General features: G+C 44.6%; 1 long non-coding RNA gene across 1 annotated transcript in view; it reads right to left on the reverse strand.

Annotated features, from left to right (window-relative positions):
• Window positions 1-287: 287 nt before the first annotated feature.
• Window positions 288-22898, reverse strand: part of LOC147700500 (uncharacterized) — an 86989-nt gene continuing 64378 nt past the window's right edge. The window contains exon 2 of the long non-coding RNA XR_015297384.1: window positions 288-474. This is a non-coding gene — a long non-coding RNA (uncharacterized LOC147700500). The remainder of the gene's footprint in view (window positions 475-22898) is intronic.

Raw genomic sequence — 22898 nt, forward strand, 5'->3', positions numbered from 1 at the left:
AACGTGTTCTCAGGTGTTTAGTATCAAGTCCTTCCTTGATTAAGCTCTTCTTACAGTTGCAGCATTGGTAGGATAGTCAGTGTGAGTTCCAGATGCCCGCCACGCTTTCAATTTCTTTGAAGCTATTTTCACATTCAGTGCATTGATAAAGTTTTTCAGGATTACGGATTCTTTTGTTGACAAAAATTCCTTCACCCGGAGTGAAGCTTTTCAATATTTTTTTTAATTAAACTCATCTTAGATTTGATAAACATTTGTGAGATATTTGTCAATAACAATCTTTTCTATTTGATCCATGCTTTAACAATTTTCTCTGGTTTTCCTTTGTCTGTCTGGTATGTAAGATTCAGTACTTTATTGATTACGTGTCACAGAGAATTGATAATGTCCCATTTTCCATTAATTAATCGTTTAGCAGTGCTATCCAATTAAACTCAACAGAATTTCAGTTGCTGTGTTTCATGCATTCATTACCTATTAAAATAAAGAGAAAATAACATTAGCTTGTGTCATGTTCCCACAGCAAAATATACAAGACAAAAGCTACTTCTCAGTAATGTTGCAGTCGTCTTTCCCATGTTTTAGCTAGTATGCCTTTAAATTCCTATAAAGGTGGAATGATTGCATCCCTGGCGCAGAGAAGAGATAATAATGTACTTGTACACAATCAGACAACTATCTTTTGAAAGTAATAAAGAACAAGCATTGGCAAATCCAATATGTCTCGCCTATGCAGAAGCTATTGGCTTGGTAATGTGTTTTAGCCATGTTGAACCAAAACAAATGTTTTCCCCTGGACTTGTTATTAAACTCCAATATTTCGCTAAGTGGATACTTAATAATCAACCTAAGAACAACAGATATAACTAGGATATCAAAAGTAACCAATTATACTCCAACCACAGTATTTAGAATCTCATATTTTATAAAAATACACGTAAAATACTATTGACATTTGGAAATATAATTCATCATTCATTGGACTAGATACATAACATAATGTGTATTTGCAAAGCGCACGTTCACCCGTAGGTATCTTGGTGCTGATAACAGATGTTTATTACTACCCAATTCAATGGTACTTATGTTATCGACTCCAGATGGACGAATGGCTGAGAGGGCTCACCGGGATTTGAACCTGTAATTACGGGGTCAAACACAGGCCCCTGCAGCTGATGCATTTGTCCACAGAGCCACCAGACCCGGCTACAATATCTAAAACGTTTAGTCCAAATATTACATAAAATACAATCAAAGTACTAAAAAAGACTATTGCATCAACGCAGCATTTCGGTGACTTCTAGAACTTTATCCCACTGTCTTCAGGACCAATAACTGAATTATTTATTTATTTTTTATTTATTCAATCTTTATTTCGACCATTTGGCCATAAAAGATAAGCAGTAAAACATATACAATCATAGTAAATCAACATGTATGATCAATCAATACACACTTGAACAGTAAAAACCTTGGAATTACATGTTGCTAAAAAAATGCCTTAAAAACTATGAATCTTAAAATTAAGAGGGAGCCTGCGTCTTTAAAATACGGTTGCGGGTGTGCCAGACATTAATAAGAAATTTTGCCAGTGCAAACACAGTTGGGCCTGTAACATCAGATTTTAAGATCCTATACATTGGGGCATACTCCCTACAACCCATGTTTCTAATCAGTGGAAGGAGCCAGTATTTCCTCGCAACCCTGTAAGCTGGGCAAAAGAGGACCACGTGTAAATCAGTTTCCTCCGCGCATCACAGGCCGGACACTGCTTGGTGGTGGGAGGTGATGACCAGGAGCTGGTGAAAGATCGAAGAGGCAATGTGCCATATCTCCATTGGAGAAACAGCTTCCTGGCCAGCACAGGGGAAATGGCATCTAAAGCCCCCTCAAACCTGTATAAGTCCTTACTTTGTGCAAATACAGAGGATAATGACCCTTCACCCTGGCTATCTAGGGCCCTAGCTAATTTTTGTTCATGATATGCATTGGCCAGGGATCTCTTAGAAATGTTTAGTGCGGCATTAGCAGGATCAGTCCATAGGTCAGAGAACCCCATTTCCATACAAGTATTTTGGATGTATTTAATCCAGGGGATTCGAAGCGCTTTCGGGTGGGTCAATAGTTCCATCAATTCCGCCCTATAGGCTGCAAGATCGTTGCTACTCCACAGCCTACGCCAGAAGGCTATGGGTCTTAAACTAATTTCATCGGCTATTGGTCGTAGACCCAGATCCAACCTCAAGGGGAGGAGCGGGGTGCTGGGCGGAAGTGCGACTATCTGTCTGGTGAAATTATTCTCCGTTAAGGTCAGACTACGACAGGATGTGTGTCCCCACAGTTCCGCCCCATACATAGTTGCACCCCTGGCCTGCACCTTGTAGATCTGGATAAGCGACCCCAGCGGACGGTATGAGGAGCCATTCATCATCCGGGCGATGCCCCCTGTTGTTTGTACCAATTTAAGGTTCGCCCTGCTCTGGTGAGATCCCCAAGACATGGTTTCATTGAGAGTCACACCGAGGTATTCGAAGGTGGAGACTCTCTCGAGCCGTGCGGCTCCCAATAGCGGGTTCGGCCGCAGTTTTTGGCTTGGGTTCAAAACCATAAACTTGGTTTTAGCCGCGTTCATTTCTAACCCCCTGTCAGTGCAGAAGGCCACAAATGAATCAAGGATCCTCTGTATCCCCATAGGGGTTTTAGATAGCAGCAGGGTGTCATCTGCAAACATAATTGCAGGCACCCTGCTGCCATTCAGTTTGGGGGCGTCGGTATAGTCGATGGCATTCAGGTGGGCGATTACCCCGTTGACGAAGAGGCAAAACAGTGTCGGTGCCAGCACACAACCCTGCCTTACCCCTCGGTCAACGGGGAATCTATCCGTAAGTGCCCCGGACCTCCCACACCTCACTCGAGCATAGTTGTTGTGGTGTAGTCTCTGTAAGATTAATAGGATGTCCGGGGGGACGCCCATCTCTGCCAGGACGCTCCACAGTTTCCCTCTGGGCACCAGGTCGAAGGCGGCCCGTAAATCCACAAAAATTGTGTAGAGACTGCCGCCCTCGAATATTGCTGCCCTCCAATAGATGATGTTCAATCTAAAAACCTGGTCCACTGTAGAAACTCCCTTCCTAAATCCCGCCTGGTAGGGGCTGAGGACACCCACCTCTTCCGCCCAGTCCTGGAGCCGATTCAGCAATACCCTGCCAAACAGTTTCTGTGCTACATCAATTAAACTGATGGGTCTGTAGTTGGCTGGGAGGAGAGGCGAGCCCTTTTTGAATATGGGCACCACCTCCACCCCCAGCCAAGTACTAGGGATTTCCATGCCACTAAGAACTCCGTTAAACAAAGCGGCAAGGTAGGGGGCCCAAACAATGGGCTCCTGTTTAAACAGGTCTCCGGGTAGGCCATCCAAACCTGGCGCCTTTCCCGAGGTGAGTCCTGCTATAGCTGCAGTGACCTCGCCCAGAGTTATTGGATCTCCCTCATAATCTGGCCAACCAACCCCAGTCTCAGTGATAGATTCTCCCGGCTCAGAGCTGTAGAGGGACTGAAAATGTGCCTGCCACACCCCTGGTGCGATGTTTGGCTCAATTGCCGACTGTAGATTTTCCGACCCCCCACTCACTATCCTCCAAAACAGTCGATGGTCTTTGATCGCTAGGGCCTTAGTAAGTTCTTCCCATTGATTTTCCTCCCATTCAGCTTTAGCGTGGGCAACGAGTTTTTTATAGGCCCGTCTACTTTCTCTTAGCTTATCCCCCCCTAGGCCCTCCTTGATAGATCTAAGGAGTTCCCCCTTTGCCCTCCTTCTGCAGGCTGTGTTGTACCATGAGGATTTGCATTGCCCCCCCCCCCCCTACTTGAAGACCATGTGTTACTAAAGAGGTTAGGGGCGACAGCTTTTTTGAGGTCCTCATGAGCCTTATATAATTTAGCCTGGGAGTCTTTATTATTCTCCCCGGTATCCAGGTCCCCCATAGTTTCCAAGATGGGAATTATCCCGTCATAAAGCTTAGGAAGTTTCTCCTTACTTGCGACCAGATGCTCCCACCTGATTCTTCTCCTGTTGTTTTCCAGGAGAAGTTCAGTTTTGCTCCCCTCCAAAGACATCGTGGGAGTCTGGAGACCAGGGTGAACAAGATCAAGCTCAAGTGCATTATGGTCACTATCTAACCTTTCCATTACCCTAAAGTCCCGGATGGTTGGCCACTTCACTATTTGGACCAAGACATAATCCAAGCGAGACTCTCTTCCCACTCTATTATAGGTGGTTCTGCTGGGTATGTCAGATCTCATTCGCCCATTGCAGGCTCTGATTTCAAACTTTAGGGTGAGGGCTGTGATTTGTAATGCAAGGGGAGTCCATGCCTTCGGGGGGGGGGAGCTTCTACCGGGGGCACTGACCATCTAGCCTCTTCTTCCATTGGGAACCCCTCCAGAAGACCTGGCAATGGCTCAAAGTGGGAATTAAAATCCCCTCCCACCACATAGGATAAGTCACTTGATAGCTCAGATAGATAGCTCGTGAGTTCATCTATGGTAGGTGATTCCTTGGCAATTCCAACTGGCCTGGAATAGATGTTAATTAAGACAAGTTTAGCTTGGTTTGGCCAGGATAGTAAAACCACAAGAATATCATCGGAGGTGGCCGGTAACTGTATTGCCTCACAGCCTAGGTGAGATGCAACCCAGGTTGTGAGCCCGCCTGACGGGCGACTTTTGCCCTCCCACCTAGCTGGGATAAAAAATGACTGGTAACCTTGGTGCCCATAGTCTTCTCTTGCCCAGGTTTCCTGAAACATACAAACGTCTCCAGTCTTGATGTAATTTGCCCAGTCTTTATCGGCCAGTTTGTTAGCTAGTCCGGCAACATTCCACCAGATTAATCTCAAGTGTTCAGGGGTGTCAATTGCCGTGCCAGAAGAGTGGGCGGAGACGGTTTCAGATGTTGGAACAGTCGGTGCATCAGGAACATTGCCAACAATAAGGCCAGATGGCTCAGGGGGGCTGCAGGAGCCATTGAATTAAAACCATAGGAGAAACCATAAAATATATATCTATAAAAATTGTTGTTAAACAGATATCTAAACACATACGGATTGGCATACAATGTTGTTCTTACTTTGACTCTTTTATACATACCACATATTAAGACAAAAAAGGCATATTTACCAACAATTATAGCGCAAACTAGACCCGAGACATCAGGTATCAGAGCGCTTTACATGAGCACCAGTTTCGTTACAGATGGACACATTCATTTTTGTTAGGCACAGGGTATTAAGTGATTTGCCCAGAATCACAGGATGTTGAGCTTCGTTGCCGAGACTCGAACCCAGTTCCCCAGCTCAAGCATCAACAGACATGATGTTTCTATATTATTCATTGCCATGCTTAATTTAGTAAATATAGAAATAATATTCTCAGCGTATATTATCACCAAGAGTATCTAAAAACAAATCCTAAGGGGCATCCTCAGTTGCCTTCCTTTACATTTCAACATATTATAACATTATTCTTACCTAATAATATTTCCCATATCATATCATGTATATTGAAGGTGCTGTGCTTTTATTGTCCTTTACCCATAATTGTATGAACAGTCTGTTTCTTCCCGAATTAGATAAAAAATGGTACAAATACAAGGCTTTTTTCATGCTTTTATTATGACAATAATATGTTATTAATAATCCATACATGTCACTCAAGGTCTTCCCTAGTATTTAAGACTTTGTTATTTTAAAACATGCAGCTCAAATTTCACGTGGGTATACATGTTTTAGCAAGTCTACTTTTGCTTTCCTGCCCTGAGCAAGGCTCCCGCCATGATAATGCAGATCTCAGCAGTCAATTCATTGCTACTTAAAGCTTTGTTTTCAGTTACCTGCACAATGTAAAAATCAACTTTATAACTTAACTTATATTATATAAAAGCATTTTTTAACGTACTCTCTACCGTAAAAGCGCCATAAATTTTCCTATTTATAGCTCATCACTAAAAATCTCAGCTGTCTATTTGACGTGGTTCACAGAGTTTATTATATTTTCTGGTTTAAGAATTGACAAAAAGTCTTGCAGGCTGACAATACAACACTGCCCTATGTTTCTAACATACACACAGGCATGTTTAGTTTAATACTATATTACAAGCCACCTATTTGGATATAATTTTTGCCTAATTAGAGTTCCCCCTCATTTAAGTCAGGGTCTAAAAGGAACATAAACCATCCTTCCTTTTTTATAAAACAAACACCTGGGACATATTACTATCATTGATTCATACAGAAAGATGGTTTCCCACTGCTTCCTTATCTATTCAATTCGTCCCCTTATCTTATCTTATTAGCCTTCCTGTTCTTGTGACCGTGGTTTCCAATTGGTCCTTTATCTATCCTATCTATACCCTTATCTTTTAGTCTAAGAATAATGTTAACACAACTTTGATCTGCTCGGCGGTCATACAAAAAACACATTTTAAGTGAAAAGGCGTCTTTTTTCCGCAGCGAACTAGATCTGGCGAAAAACAGACCAAGAGAACTCTTCAATATTGTTAAAAGCCAAACTAACTGCACTCCCTCGCAAGAAATCGAAGCCACCAATGAGCGATGTGAAGATATTGCCACCTTCTTCACTAATAAAGTCTCTAAAGTTGATCAATCCTTCATACAAACAACCCTCCTTCACTATTAACCCACCCCCTTCAACCACCCTTGACCATTCAGAAAGAGATCTTAACAAGGACAATCAGACCTGCCTCCAGCTAAAAAACAATGCACATTTGTCCGACTTTGAGCTAATGTCGGCATTGAAGCCCGAGTTCAGTTTAAAGCCCTCACAGCGGTTTTTAAAATTCTCAAGACTGACTGCCCTGGCCTCTTGCGTCCACTCCTAGAGCCCTACACCCCTCAGCGGGCCCTACGATCCTCGGGCCAAAACTTGGTTGTTACCCCACGTATTAGGCTAAGCAGAATGGGCGGTCGCTCTTTCAGAGTCCTGGGGGCAAGGCTCTGGAACTCCCTGCCACTTCACATTCGCTCCATGACTAACCTGCTGGCCTTCCGCAAAGTGATCAAAACACTTCTATTCTCCCCATCCTAATCTCTTACTGCCCTTCCTCACTTCTCCCCCCTCAGGTTATTGTTATAGTTTAGCGCCGGGACGCCTCGTTGCTGGGGCAGCTGTTCGCGCTCAATAAAACGTTATAACATAACATAACATAACATAACATAAACGAGGTCTTCAATATAATTTCTAATCTAAAACCTTCCTCCCACACCATGGACCCCCTCCCTTCCACAATTATAAAAGAACTCAACCACACCATTCCCCCTGTCTGGACAAAAATCATCACCTCTCTCACTTCAGGCTGTGTCCCAGACTCCCTTCAACTAGGACAAATCACACCCATTCTCAAGAAACAAGGGGCCGATCCTAATGATATTAACATCCTCAGACCTATCTCCAACCTCCCATTCCTTGCAAAAACATTGGAGAAATGCGTTCTCCACTAACTCAATAAACACATTGATGAGTTTACCCTCCTCAACACCTTTAAATCTGGATTCAGAAAAGGCTGCAGCACAGAAATGTAAATGTAAATGTACATGTATTTATATAGCGCAAATCGCCCACATCGCAGGCATCTATGCGCTTGCTTAGGGAACCCGTCCTGGTATTCCCCTGTGAGATGTAAATGTAAATGTATTGGCATTTATATAGCGCACTACTTACCCGTAGGGTCCCAAGGCGCTTCGACCGCTGCGAAACCCTTCCTGGCTTCCCTGAGAGATGGTCCCTTAATGGGTATCTCCAGGGTGAGACCAGGCATCCCCGGCGGTCTGGTGGGGCCGTTAGTGAAGATGAGGCAAGCTAATGCCCAGAGTTGCCGAGTGTGATCGCTGATCAGAGTGGGCACCGAGGCGAGAGAATTATCGAGTCCGCTGACCCTGGTCCAGAAACCTGCCGCGCCGGGAATCGAACCCTGGTCCCGGGCCGTCCTCTGCTCTCGGGTCTGCCGCCTCTAACCAGTGAGCCACACTACTTCACTACCCCGGCAGGGTATCCACAAGGTGAAAGCCAGGCATCCCGCCGCGAGGGGCCGTTGTGGAGATTAAGCAAGCTATTGCCCAGAGTCGCAGAGTGTGAACCCGTGAGTCGAGTAGGCACCGGAGTGAGAATTATCGAGTCCGTGGAATTATTGAGCCCAACCCCCGTCGGGGCGGGGAATTGAACCCTGGTCCAGGGCCGATCTCAGCTTCTGGGTCTGCCGCCTCTAACCCCTGAGCCACACTTCTCCACTAAAACAGCTATGCTCAACGTCTCCAATGACATTCACAAGGCCTTAGATAAAGGTGATGCCTGACTACTCATCCTTATTGACCTATCTGCAGCATTCGACACAGTAAACCATCCAGCCCTTTTGGAAACCCTGTCGAAACGGTCCGGCATTAATGGCACAGTACTAAAATGGTTCACCTCCTTCCTTAAACACCGCTCGCAACAAATTAAAATCAACTCCTGTCTCTCAAAGCCAACAAAAGTCACACTTGGGGTTCCGCAAGGCTCGATCCTCTCCCCGTCCCTCTTCAATCTCTTCATGGATCCCCTCACAATCATCTTGAAAAAAGCTGGAGTGAATTACCACCTTTACGCGGATGACACGCAAACCTATTTCAGAATCAAGTCTCCCAGCGACATCCAACTCCTCAATCCCAGCATGGGGGTTGGGAGCACAATGTCTCACAGTCCTAGCAAAGTTCGCCCCTTTGCATCCTGGTAAATGCAGTACACAGTTTAAACTTACTTCAAAATTAGCTGGAGTTTTTTACCAAAGTTGGTGCAGACATTGCTGTATATCTCTATACACGTGTTCCTGGGTTGAGCCCGTCTTCAGTAGAGAGCAGCAGTATTAGAGAGCAAAGAAAAATCATCTGGGGTTGCTGGAAATGCTGCCAAGTTTCTCTCAGGTCACAGTACCACTCACAGGCACGCAGGTGCATCTCCAAAGCTCGTCAGCTTGCTGGCTCAAGGGAGCATTTTAAACAGAATGGGGGTCCCAGCACAGTTCACCCCTTTGCATCCTGGTAAATGCAGTACACAGTTCAAACTTACTTCAAAATTAGCTGGAGTTTTTCACCAAAGTTGGTGCAGACATTGTTGTATATCTCTAGACACGTGTTTCTGGGTTGAGCCTGTCTTCAGTAGATTGGAGTGTAGTAAATAGAAGTGGGGTAGAGAGGGGTAGACTGTAGCGCAGTATATTGTGGTAGAATGAAGTGGGGCAGGCAGAGGTAGGCTGGAGAGATGTAGATTAGAGTGGGGTAGATTGGCTAGATTGGAGTAAATGGAATGGGGTAAGTTGGAGTGGGGTGGATAGAAGACTAGATTGAGGTTAAATGGGGTAGGTTGGGGTAACTTGGAGTGAGGAAGATTGGGGTAGATTGTAGTGGGCTAGACTGGGAGGTGTAGACTGGACTGGAGTAGACTGAGGTGGGGTAGATTTGAGTGGGGATACATTGGAGTCAGTACGCTGGGATAAACTGGGGCAGACTGGGGTAGATTGGAGTGGGGTAGTTAGAGGTAGAGGGGTGGACTGGAGTAGCTGTGGTGGGTCATACTGGAGTAGACTTGAGTGAGAAGTTTAGGGAAGATTGGACTAGGGTAGACTAGGGTAGATGTGGCTAAGTTGGAGTGGGGTAGATTGGGGTAGACTAGAGTGAGGTAGATGGGTAGATTGGAGTGTGTTGATTTGCGTAAATTGGAGTGTGGTAGATTAGAGTGAGGTAGATTGGGTGAGGTAGATTGGGGTAAGGTAGATTGTGGTGGGGCAGACTGGAGTGTGATATATTGGGTGTGGCAGCCTGATGTAGACTGGAGTAAGGTAGAGTGAGGTAGATTGGAATAGGGTAGACGAGTGGGGTAGATTGGAGTGGGGTATATTGGGGTACATTGAAAGGGGTAGGCTTTTTGTAATGGTATAGGTTTTTTATTAACTATACAATAAAATAATTTTACACAAGGATGGTGTAAACTGGAGTGGGATGGGGATAGAGTGGATTGGGGTCGGTTGGGTGGGTAGATTGGGGAAGGGTCGATTGAGGTAGATTGTGGTGGGGTCGATTAGAGTGTGATATATTGGGGTGGAATAGACTGAGGTAGATTGGAGTGGGGTAGACTGGGGTGGGCATATTGAGGGAGACTGGGGTGGGTTAGATTGGGATGGTGGAGATTGGGGCAAATTGATGTAGTGGGGAAGATGTGGGTGGGGTAGATTGGGGTACAATGGAATGGGGTAGATTGGAGGGGGTAGATTGGAGTGAAGTACATTTTAGTGGGTATAGAAGGGTATATTGGAATAGATAGAGGTGGAGTAGTTTAGGGTGGATTTAATTGGGGCAGATTGGGTTAAATTGGAGTGGGGTAGATTTGGGAGGTGTAGTTTGGAGTGGGATAGATTAGAGTGGGGTAGAGTCGAGTGGTCATGTGTCCAAATGAGGCCTATAAGGAAACATCGCATTTTACATGAAAACGGGTCTTTCCTAAAGTTGCCTTTTCTTTTCACACTGACCTTTGACACACATTTGCATTTGTGACACTTTGGGTTAGCTTCTTAGGAACACCAACTTTGCTTACACGAGTCAACCTCACAAGAATACTATCATATTGCCTTGACACTATGTACAAGGCCTGCACATACTTTAGCAAATGTGTTTGTTATTGTCCATGTGGCGACACAGCTATCTGTGGAACACAAACAAAGGCAGCAAGATCACAATCTTAGTCCAAGGCAAGGATGCCTCTTTCTAGAACTAGATATCTGTTTCCGGTACAGACAGAGGGGGCACTTATGCAGACATTGAGCAGTCTCTACGTGCTGATGCGTTGCCCAGCAGCAGATTTAATCTCCAGGAGGGGTGTCCAGCTCGTGACCAGGGTGGTGTCCTACATTCTTACTCACAAGGTAACGGGGTTGGATCATCCAGTATGGGGATTCTTGGTAGGACATACACACACACACACAACACGTAGGTTAGGGTTGCATAGTAGGAGTACACCGGATTGTAATATTAATTCATATGCTTAAGTACAATGGTGAAGCTTTTAGTTTTATTCACCGTTCTGATACGTCTTATAACTTTCATCTGCTTCTGTCTATTGATCATTGCAGCACATATATTCTATACAAGAATCATCTTGGTTCAATAAACATTGAAAACGTCCCTCTGTGTATTCTTAGTATATATCTTTGAGCAAAAGAGAGCACGAGTGCATGAGCGAAAGGTTCTAAATCTGTTACCACGGTTCCGGAGGGAACAGTGTTGTCATGTTCAGTGGTTGACAGAACTGTTCCCTCCCTGTCTAGGTTTAGGGGGGCCAACCGTGGCACTGTGAGCTATCTGGTCTCAGGGCCAACATATCCTGCAGGGTGCACAGACTCAATCTGGCACCATTCCAAAGTTTATGTCGTCCACAATAGGCACAGTTCCTACTGATTAGTAGAAACTAGACAACATGCCACCGCCAAAGTTGAATGGGTTCTTACTTTGTATGGATCAATTGAGTAGTTCAATCATGCCTTCTCAGTGACCCCTACATACCTCTTAAACTGAGGACGTTGCGGTGGTAGAAAATGACCTCCTCAGCCAAGTAGATACATCCTATGTATTGGCTGTTGGTAGTTCAAGCTTGAGAGGATCTAATTCCCACCGTGATAGGAAAAGTCCGTACTTCATTTTGTTATATACATGGCACAAAACATCACTAGGAACTGCAGTTATGCAGTTACTCCAAAACAACTACAACATTTTCTCAGACTAGATGGTGGAGATGTTACCTTAGTGGTAGAGGCAAACAAATCATATAGGGCAGATGCGTTTTATTCTTGGATTACATTTCCAGTGTCAGATGCTGTAACATGAGTATTTTACACATACACAAATACCAGATGAATATACTTCATATGAGGCAATAGAAGTTCCTCGCACTTACCAAGAACATATAATTAGTTAAAAGGCGCCCTCCCATACACCATATAAAACGTGAGACTTGGCGCACTCAGCAATGAGGGGACGATATGGCCAGTCCTAGCTGGATACACACTGCTTCCTGGTATCAACAATATATTGTATTGTATTGTATTGTATTGTAAGGGGTGCTTGTAAAGCGCACTGATACCATGGGTTTCCTGGCGCTGGTCGGATGCAGAGGGGACAGAGGGACTTAGCTAGATTGAGGGAAGAGCCATGTTTTTAAGGATTTAAAGAAAAGAATACGAGAATTAGAGGTTTTGAGAGAGAGAGGAAAGGAATTCCAAAGTTTAGGGGCCAGGTAAGCAAATCTCCGGCCTCCAGATCTGCAAAGTTTGATAGGGGGGATGGTCAGGAAGTGAAGGTGGGAGGATCTCAGATTGCGTGATGGACAGTAGGGCCTGATGAGGGATTTCAGAAAGGCGGGACAGGAACCAGATAAAGATTTGAAGGTGAGGCAGCCGATCTTAAAGGCTGCCCTCGAAGTGACAGGGAGCCAGTGCAGTTTGAAGAGGAGGGGTTTGGCAGATTGCCATTTCGGAATCCCAAGGGCCAATCTCGCTGCTTGATTTTGAACAGATTGCAGTCTGGAGAGAGGTGTTTTAGGCAGACCGTGATAAATGGAGTTCGAAAAATCCAAGCGGGAGAGGACGAGGGCCATGATGACTTGCAGGAGGGCATCAGGAGTAAGGAGATAAGCCACCTTCCTGATACTGCACAGCTGGTGCATGCAGGGGGAGACCACCGTTCCCACCTGAGAACCAAGGGATAGCCCGGAGTCAATAGTGACCCCGAGACTCTTCACCGAGGCCACGGGGATGGGAGGGGGGCCAAGTTCTGCCAGGCAAAAGTGCGGACCCCAGTGGGTAGAGCTCCGGCCAGGGAGGAGGAGCTCCGTCTTTCCGGGGTTCAATTTAAGCTGGTTTTGACACATCCACTAAAGGATGTGGGACATAGCTGCCTGGAAATTAGGAATAGCAGAAGAGTAGTTGAGAGGAAAGATGAGTTGCAGGTCGTCCGCGTAGTTGAAAACGGTGACGTCCCACTGCCTCAAAGAAAAAGAAGGGGTCGAAGATAAAGATTAAAGAGAAGAGGGGATAAGGAGGAGCCCTGGGGGACTCCACAGGGCGAATGCTCCCTAGGAGCTCTGAAGGTGCCCAGGCTGAGGGTCTGAGACCTCCCGGTCAGGAAGGATTTGACCCATGCCAGCGCCAGGCCCTGGATGCCAGCCTGCTCGACACGGTGGAGGAGGATGTTATGGTCCACCGTGTCGAAAGCGGCTGACAGGTCTAATAATACCAAGGCCTGGGGAGTACCCTTGTCAGCGCCGTCTCTCAAGGCATCCAGCACGGCCAAGATCACAGTCTCCGTGGAGTGGCCGGGTCTAAAGCCGGCCTGGGTGGCCTCGAGAAAGTTGGAGCTTTCGATGAACTGTGAGAGACAGGCGGTGATGTGGGCTTCCAGGATTTTAGAGAACAAGGGCAAGAGGGAGATGGGGCGATAGTTCGCCGGAGCGGCGGGGTCAGCTCCAGGTTTCTTCAATAGAGGCACCAACACGGCCTCCTTGAAGGAGCTGGGCACCGTACCGGAAGAGAGAGAGGAGTTCAGCAAGGGAAGGATGCAGTCGGGTAGAGAATGGCAGATGTCCCGGAGTATGGAAGGGGGACAGCAGTCGTCTGGAGATCCAGACTTAGTACGGGTGGCCAGTGTAGTCAGGGATGTGGGATCTAGAGGAGGGAACTGTGTGAAAGAAAGGGCATTGTGGGGGGGAGAGACGGATCCAGCGCCAGGGAGGGTGACCGGGATGGTGTCCTTAATCAACACAATTTTCTGAATAAAAAAAGTACTAAGCTCATTACAAGATTCCTGTGTGGGGGCCTGAGTCGGGAGCGTCCTGGGATCGGAGGTGAATTCACTTTAAAAATCTCTTTGGACTTGCAGGGGGCTGATAAGATTTTTTCTGAGGCGTAAACTTTTTTGGCTGCGGAGATGTCTGTTTTATACTTATTGCGAGCGGCCACATAGACGTCTCTGCTTGACGAGCAATAGTCTCTCCTCCACTTGCGCTCTAGTTGGTTAGTTCCAATTGAAGGGTTTTAAGTTGGGGGGTGAACCATTTGTGGGAATTGCTATGTCGGGATCGGGGAACTTAGTTAGGGGGGCGAAGATATCGCTGGCTGTCGTAAGCCAGTCAGAAATATGCCCATAAAGCTCGTTGGTACCGATATCATTGGGAAGCAGGGGGCGGGTTTGAGACAGGTGAGATAGCAATTTAGAGGAATCGGCGGCTCTCCACTTACGGGCGGAGCCGCCCTTCCGTGGGGGGATCCTAATCTGGCCGACAGCCGAGATTGTGGTGTCGATCAAAAAATGATCAGACCACACACAAGGTGTTATGAGCGGACAGGAGGACTTAACCCCGTGGGCCCAAATGTGATCAAGGATGTGGCCGCCACTGTGGGTGGCGGACCTGACTAATTGAGTGAAGTTCAGGCTCAAAAGAGCCTCGAACAGTTCGGAGGCATGCGGACCAGCGTCCTCGTGCTGGAACCAGTAGTTGAAGTCACCGATAATGACAATGCGGGGGGAGGAGGTGGCGAGATTAGTCAGCTGTTCGATGAAAGATGAGGGGAAGGACGGCATGGGGTGGGGGGTCGGTAGAGTACCATGAGGGTAACTGCACCCACCTCAGTCCCAAGACTGAGAACCAGGTTGTCCACTTCAGGGAGAGTCATGGAAGCGGAGGCGATAATCTTAAGATCCTTACGTATTACCGCTGCCACCCCTCCCCCGGAGCGGCCCCCCGGACGGTTGGTGTTCAACAGAAAGTAATCTGGGGGTAACGCTGCCAGGATATCAGGAAGGGAATCATCGGTGAGCCAGGTCTCAGATAGTAGGAGAACGTCTGGCCTCTCAGTCATGAGTAGATGAAAGATATTGGCTTGATGCCTGACCAAAGAGCGAGTATTTAGGTATAGTACACGGATCTGCGACTCGGCAAGAGCAGGTGCAATGAGTGGTAACGCCGGCCCCAGATGGGGGGGGGGGAGTTTCCTGCAATTCCAAGTGACGAGATCCGAGTCCAGGTATCGGGTGATAGGGGGCTAGCAGAGGCTTGTAGGCTCATAAGAACAGAGGGAGGGTAAAATATTGCAGTAGCAGCATCCCTGGCCCCTGGGCCCGTCCGGCCGCGGACGGGCGCAGACGGGCTGGACTTAGGCGCTTCCTGGTATCAACAATATATCCCTAACAGAATATGTTCCCTCTTGACCTATAAAACTTTAGCGGTATATATCCAATACTTTCATTCTATTGTTTTCATACATAAGGGCAAACAACAAAAAAAGATTTTTTATAACTTTCTCATTTTATTATTTTTTCTTTTTTAGTTATATTTCTTAGTACAAAAGTTTTTTTTCCATTTATCGTTTTATCACATCAGTTAATATACTTTATCAAAAAAACACATAGTATAAAACACATCATTTTCTAATCTCATCAGTAAAAAAAAAACTATTTACTGCAGGGGAAACGATATACAAAACAATCAACACTCTCACATGTACATACATCCCTTATTTAACATGCATACTACATTCATTCTTGATTCTGCGTCTGAGGGATCGCAGGTGGGAATGCAAATTAATACGCAAGGTCGACGCGTTTCGGCAGTGTAGACCGCCTTCCTCAGGACCTGTCTGCAGAATACTCAAACACAAACAATAGTTTTATGGCCCCTGCATGGTTGAAAATCTGTAAAGATAAATGACATACATTGTTTTATTTATTCTAATATTTTTTACATTATTCTCAGTTTATGTTGCCCTATGTATGACCAAAAAGACATAATTCATTTACATTTTAAAGTCACTTAGATTCTCTTGTGGTTGGACCTGAACAAAGCAGTAGGAACACATGCGCACGACTCTCATGTGTGACACAAAACCATATCTTATGAGTTTTCCTAGGGTTAGGTACGTCTAAGAACTCTAGTATTAATATCAGAGAAGACTTTTGAGAAAAGGATTTACTATCCTATCCACATTTTATGTTCAAGTGACAAACATTTTTTACCAAGTCTAGGGTGATATCAAAAGATAGGTATAATTTGACTGTTTCAAAACTTGTTCGCATTAGATACATTTTTTTATGATATGACAGATCTCATATTGTGTACCTGTTAATCTGGGAAAAGGATTCCTGTCAAGTTGCAAGTATTGACTTCTGGAATTTATGTAGGTAGTACTTCCTGTATAGAATTAGGAACAGAAGCTATCATTGTTCTGTGATCTCAAAGAAAATATTTTCTAAGGTAAATATTAGGTAAAGACTTACCTATTTTATCAGTTATAGTTATCTTCTAATTGTTGGTGCCAAGGCTTGTTAATTGTGGATCAAATTTTAAAACTGCAAAGACCACAAAAAAGAGAACAAACCCTTTACTCTTTCGTGTTTGATGTGGTTAAAAATGTGTATAAATTATTAATACGGTCCCTATATTACTAACCTAAATGTCACACTCACTGGGACTTGAAACATGCAAACACACTCCTTGTGTTAATGAACGTCAGAAAGCCGCTGAGTTGTAGTGCTTCAGGCCGATATATGTCTGTAAAGAAGTTTAACAAAGGCATGGATTTAATCTAATGCGCTTTTTCGTTGTCGATGTTTCAAAAAATATATAGCGGGTGTGCTGGAATTTACCTTATTAGTAAATCTAGCGCGTTTCTCTTAAAATCAGATCATTGGCTGTAGCGCATTCAGGCGATGTGAGGCAGAGCTCATCCTTGCACAACTTTAGTTGCTCTGGAGAAAAAATAGAAAATAGCGTCCTCGTCAAGACTAGTGTCTCGTGTATGCTTGACATTTGTCAAATGCTCTAGAGGGTTATTAGGTTAAATCCATATCATAAAAAAATGTATCTAATGCGAACAAGTTTTGAAACAGTCAAATTATACCTATCTTTTGATATCACCCTAGACTTGGTAAAAAATGTTTGTCACTTGAACATAAAATGTGGATAGGATAGTAAATCCTTTTCTCAAAAGTCTTCTCTGATATTAATACTAGAGTTCTTAGACGTACCTAACCCTAGGAAAACTCATAAGATATGGTTTTGTGTCACACATGAGAGTCGTGCGCATGTGTTCCTACTGCTTTGTTCAGGTCCAACCACAAGAGAATCTAAGTGACTTTAAAATGTAAATGAATTATGTCTTTTTGGTCATACATAGGGCAACATAAACTGAGAATAATGTAAAAAATATTAGAATAAATAAAACAATGTATGTCATTTATCTTTACAGATTTTCAACCATGCAGGGGCCATAAAACTATTGTTTGTGTTTGAGTATTCTGCAGACAGGTCCTGAGGAAGGCGGTCTACACTGCCGAAACGCGTCGACCTTGCGTATTAATTTGCATTCCCACCTGCGATCCCTCAGACGCAGAATCAAGAATGAATGTAGTATGCATGTTAAATAAGGGATGTATGTACATGTGAGAGTGTTGATTGTTTTGTATATCGTTTCCCCTGCAGTAAATAGTTTTTTTTTTACTGATGAGATTAGAAAATGATGTGTTTTATACTATGTGTTTTTTTGATAAAGTATATTAACTGATGTGATAAAACGATAAATGGAAAAAAAACTTTTGTACTAAGAAATATAACTAAAAAAGAAAAAATAATAAAATGAGAAAGTTATAAAAAATCTTTTTTTGTTGTTTGCCCTTATGTATGAAAACAATAGAATGAAAGTATTGGATATATACCGCTAAAGTTTTATAGGTCAAGAGGGAACATATTCTGTTAGTGTTTTGCTTTTCCTCTCTTTCCCTGACCTTAAAGTAACAAATAGAGGGGGTCCCAATCTCATGTTAATCAACAATATATCCGCCACTAAGATTCCAGGATTACACAGTAACCTAGTAACAATAAAAAGATACCTTACACAGTTCGTGATGCGAACATTAATACTTATTCCTGAGCAAGCTGTTCAAGCTGCACCATCGCTATTCGTTATATCAGGCATTAGTCCACAAACACCGAATGCAGTTATGGGTAAGGTTCCCATAAAGTGGGAAGAAATTCCATTTTGGATTGCACAGAAAATAAATCAGCTTGAAGCATTATTTTCCCATAAGGGCCTGCAGTAGAAACAGAGAATATTAACAATTTTCTTGCTGATTGGTATGGCTTCGCCAGTGGAGGACTGCCCAAGGTACGCCGTCTCTGGCTGTTCTGCCTGAAGTGCTGAAACAGATCCAGAATGAGTATGGGGCTGCATCTGCCCTAGACCTGGGGATGAAGCTGATGGACAACGATGCTGCAGTATCCGCCATAATGCTGAATAACATTAAAGGAGAAGCAGCAGCATTAGCTATACGCCAACGCCCGAGTGATTTGACTCTCGCACAGCAAGAGCTCGAATTACCTGAAATTAACTAAGAAACCTATGCTACGCTGGGGAGAGATAATTTGGGAGCCACACCTGGGAAACCACAGTTGAAGAGTAATTCTGACAAGAAGAACTCTAAGCATCAGATGCTTCGACAAAGAAGTGGGATAATAAGAAAAGCAAGGATAAAACAAAATCACGGGGTGGGTCTCCTACACAGGAATACACTGAAAAACATTATAACTTGTGAACGGTGAATGTTAGACCACCTGACAGGTACCAGGATACTGATAAATGTTCGTCTTGTTCGTTCCAGGATTCAACCGATAAAACATTCAGAGAGAAGGACAGTCAAAGCGCAGATCGGAAGAGCACGTGAAAGTAAAGAAGGACTTACAATGCTTGCATGACTACATTATAAGCATTAAAAAAAACGAAAACATCAAAACCTCAATTCAAAACAAGCATTTGCAATGCGCCGGGACGCTCTTTGGAGCAGCTGAGCGCTCTACAAAACAAATAGTAACATAACATAACAATGCAATAGGTCTCACAGTTGTTAGAGTTTGAGCCATTGGTATTGTAATTGGCAATGCCTTTTATTTACGTTTTATAAACAACACATAAATAAAAGGCATTGCCATTTACAATGGCAATGGCTCAAACTCTAACAACTGCGAGACCTATTGCATTGCAAATGCTTGTTCTGACAGAAACTAGTTGTTCGTAAAGTACCTCTATGTGACCACAAGATGTCGCCATTCCCCTATCTATTTTCTAAATGTTATCCTATTATTATTAGTTAATTATTTTCGTTACGGAGAAGGGCGTACAAATGTGAGGAAGCGGAAATGTGAGCAAACATTTTTTAATGTAAATGAGATATTTATTTTTTAGGCATTTTAAACGCAATTCGTGTATCAAATTTTTTGCTAGCACCATAGTTTAGACGCGCGAGAAGATATTTTGTTTGGTGGTAAGGTATGAAAGCTGCTGCCCGACAATGTAGTTTGTGGCTGAATGGTGTTGGCAGCCTGCGGTGTTACACCCTGTTCGTTGTCGGCCTGAATATTCAAAGACAATTTTGAATTGTATTAAAAAGTAACGACCAATACATTACAAATGTAAAAAAAAACAAGCTGAGCTGTTTATCTCTTTCTTACAGTTATGTGTGCGTTGAGGATGGGGGGTGGGTGTTTGCATGTCGAGTGCCCCGAAAAACAACAAGCTCTTGGCATTGCTGTGGGGGGGCGGGGCGGGAGCGCAATAGGCGGGGGAGAAGCAGCCTTTGATGTGCGAGCGAGTGGGAGGGAACATCATAGAGGGTGTGATTAAGAAGTGAGCTCAAGCGCGCGCTGGGGAAGCGCCGCGCTTGAGTAACTCACATGCATTGGGGACAATCAAGAGCTGTTTTGCCTACTATACTCTCGGAGAACAACTCATGCGCGTTGGTTCAGCGAGACCTAAAGAAGAAGGTAACCGGACTTAATATCAGGCATGCCTTGGACATTGAGCACTCTGCTTCTGAATGGGGAATGGGCATTGACAATGCTAAACAGCACAGCAGAACCCATGATAGTTCGCCAGAACCTGATGGATTGTCTGGTGGGAGTAGCGCTGAATGAGTACCTCATGATGGGAACACCAGATACCAGGATAAAATTCCACATCATCGATATGAAGTGCAACTACAGTTGGAAGGGGAAGGTTTATCATTGTCCTCTTTTGGGAGGAACTCACTCAAGGTTACAATATTCTTCTGGCTAAAAATGATTGTCTGCCTGATTTCGTAATGGATTGCCCAAACGGGGAAATTGCAATTTTACCAGCTTTTTCCGATCTCGTACTAGAATCAATTAAACATTCATACACCCAGGAGTAGGTTTTAGTGCTAGCTTCTGCGTTACACCTCAACCATGTGGGGTGGGATGTCAGTTCCCCTTATCATCCCATGGAGGTCACCGCCACAACCTCAAATACAAAATCCAATAACAAGCATTTGCAATGCAATAGGTCTCGCATTAGGAAAGTTTGAGCTATTGGTATTGTAAATTACACATTTTTTATTTCTGTGTTGGTTTTGAAAATTGCGAAATTAATAGCTTTGTCATTTACAATGCCAGTAGTTATAACTTTCGCAAATGCGACACCTATAGCATTTGTAATGCAATATGTGTTGTATTTACGTGACTTAGATGTATTGCTATTACAAATAACAATGGCTTTTATTTTTTTAAATAATTAATAATTAAATAAAAGTTATTGTAACTTAGCTTAAACCTTTGTAAATAACTTTTGTGAAGATTATGTTCAGTGTATTTTATTGTGACGAAAATCCAAGAACAGATATAAACTATTAAAATCTTTTTTGGGACATTTGTAATAAAGCTTGAAACATTGAGAGAACATATTTGAACCACTTGTTGTTGAATGGTGGTGCTGAGTGATGCTGTGGCAGTACATAGTGATGTTCTGGTGCCCCTGAGTGATGCTGTGGTGGTGCTGAATGATGCTGTGGTGATGCGATAGAGTGAGTGCGATAGATAGATAGAGTGAGTGAGTGCAACAGATAAATAGAGTGAGTGAGTGCGATAGAGTGAGTGAGTGCGATAGATAGTTAGAGTGAGTGAGTGCGATAGATAGAGAGAGTGCGATAGATAGAGAGAGAGAGTGCGATAGATAGAGAGAGAGCGCGATAGAGAGAGAGCGATAGAGAGAGATAGAGAGAGAGAGCGAACGATAGATAGAGAGTGCGATAGATAGAGAGAGAGTGCGATAGAGAGAGAGTGCGATAGATAGATAGAGAGAGAGTGCGATAGATAGAGAGAGTGTGATAGATAGAGTGGGATAGAGAGAGAGAGAGTGTGCGAAAGAGAGAGAGAGTGCGATAGAGAGTGTGCGATAGAGAGAGCGCGATAGAGAGAGAGAGGGCGATAGAGAGAGAGAGAGAGAGAGAGAGAGAGAGGGCGATAGAGGGAGAGAGAGACAGAGAGAGAGGGCGAGAGAGAGAGGGCGAGAGAGATCGTTAGAAAGAGAGCGATAGAGAGAGAGAGTGGGCGATATAGAGAGAGAGGGCGAGAGAGAGGGCAATAGAGAGAGAGAGGGCGATAGAGAGAGAGAGGGAGAGAGAGGGGGCAATAGAGAGAGAGAGGGCGAGAGAGAGAGAGAGAGGGAGAGAGAGAGGGTGATAGAGTGAGAGAGGGCGATAGAGAGAGAGAGGGAGGGCGATAGAGAGAGGGCGATAGAGAGAGAGATTGCGATAGAGAGAGAGAGAGGGCGATAGAGAGAGAGAGAGGGTGATAGAGAGAGAGAGAGGGTGATAGAGAGAGAGAGAGAGGGCGATAGAGAGAGAGATTGCGATAGAGAGAGAGAGAGGGCGATAGAGAGAGAGAGAGGGTGATAGAGAGAGAGAGAGAGAGAGGGCGATAGAGAGAGAGAGAGAGGGGGCGATAGTGAGGAAATATAAATTCTGGTCAAGTTGTGTTCCCTAGCGTGTACCCCACCGTCTCCATGTACGAGTTAAAGTGCATGTAACTTCCCTCCTGTACCAGCTATGAAGACGCAAATACATTTGCGTCCAACGTCAACATGTCCTCTTTCAGACCCACCCTGAATGGGTTGGATAGCCCGTTCCTAAGTATACTATGCCAACGTCTTTTTGTAGTGTACTCTACATGTTTTTCAGCTCTGGCAAAGTAGGCCCAGAATATCTGCCATCGAGCCTTTTCTCCCTTCTGACTCTGGGAGCCTCAGGCCAGGCTGCCCAGGCTGCCCCCGTACCCGTGAACTCTGCCTTACTTCTAGCGCGGCCCAGCGCGTTCAGCTCAGCCTGCTGCCTGCCAAGATTGACTATAACCTTCGAGTTATCTGTTCCGCTCCTCGAAAATACATTCCTGCCTGCTAGCTTCAGTAAACATCCTCCTCAGCTGCAGGGCCAAAGGGCCGACCTGTCTCCGTGCAAGTAATTCATAGCTTCTGTTGCCATGCTCCCATGGAAGGCCCATGCCCCACGCTTCTCATACAGACACTCAGGCGCTTATACACGCACTCACAGTCAGTATAAAATAGCTTCTGCCCTAGAGACCTTTCTGCCCAGATAGCTCAGTTCCTAAACACCAGATATCAGATATGATAGAAGCACAAGTTGATCTGACATGCCAGACTTCTGTCTCTTTCCGTCAGTGCAAATGTCAAGCCCCCTGCACCCTCCAGTTTCACGTCCATCACACGTCATGCAGCTGCGCGCGCATCCAAGCTTCCGATTTCTGCTGACATTGCAACATTTCTGCTTAGTGCCACCCCTTTTGTGACACCTATCTGTGACGTTTCCAGCACACGCCTAGTCCACGCCTTCTGATTACGTATTAGTAACACGTGGCTACTGTTATCTTGTCTTCTCTCAGCTGTTACGCCTACTGTACTGTTTTCCATGACATGAATTAAGTATATAAGCTATGTACTGTCAATA

The sequence above is a fragment of the Lissotriton vulgaris genome, chromosome 7 (assembly GCF_964263255.1).
Source record: "Lissotriton vulgaris chromosome 7, aLisVul1.2, whole genome shotgun sequence".
In the NCBI taxonomy this organism is placed as follows: domain Eukaryota; kingdom Metazoa; phylum Chordata; class Amphibia; order Caudata; family Salamandridae; genus Lissotriton; species Lissotriton vulgaris.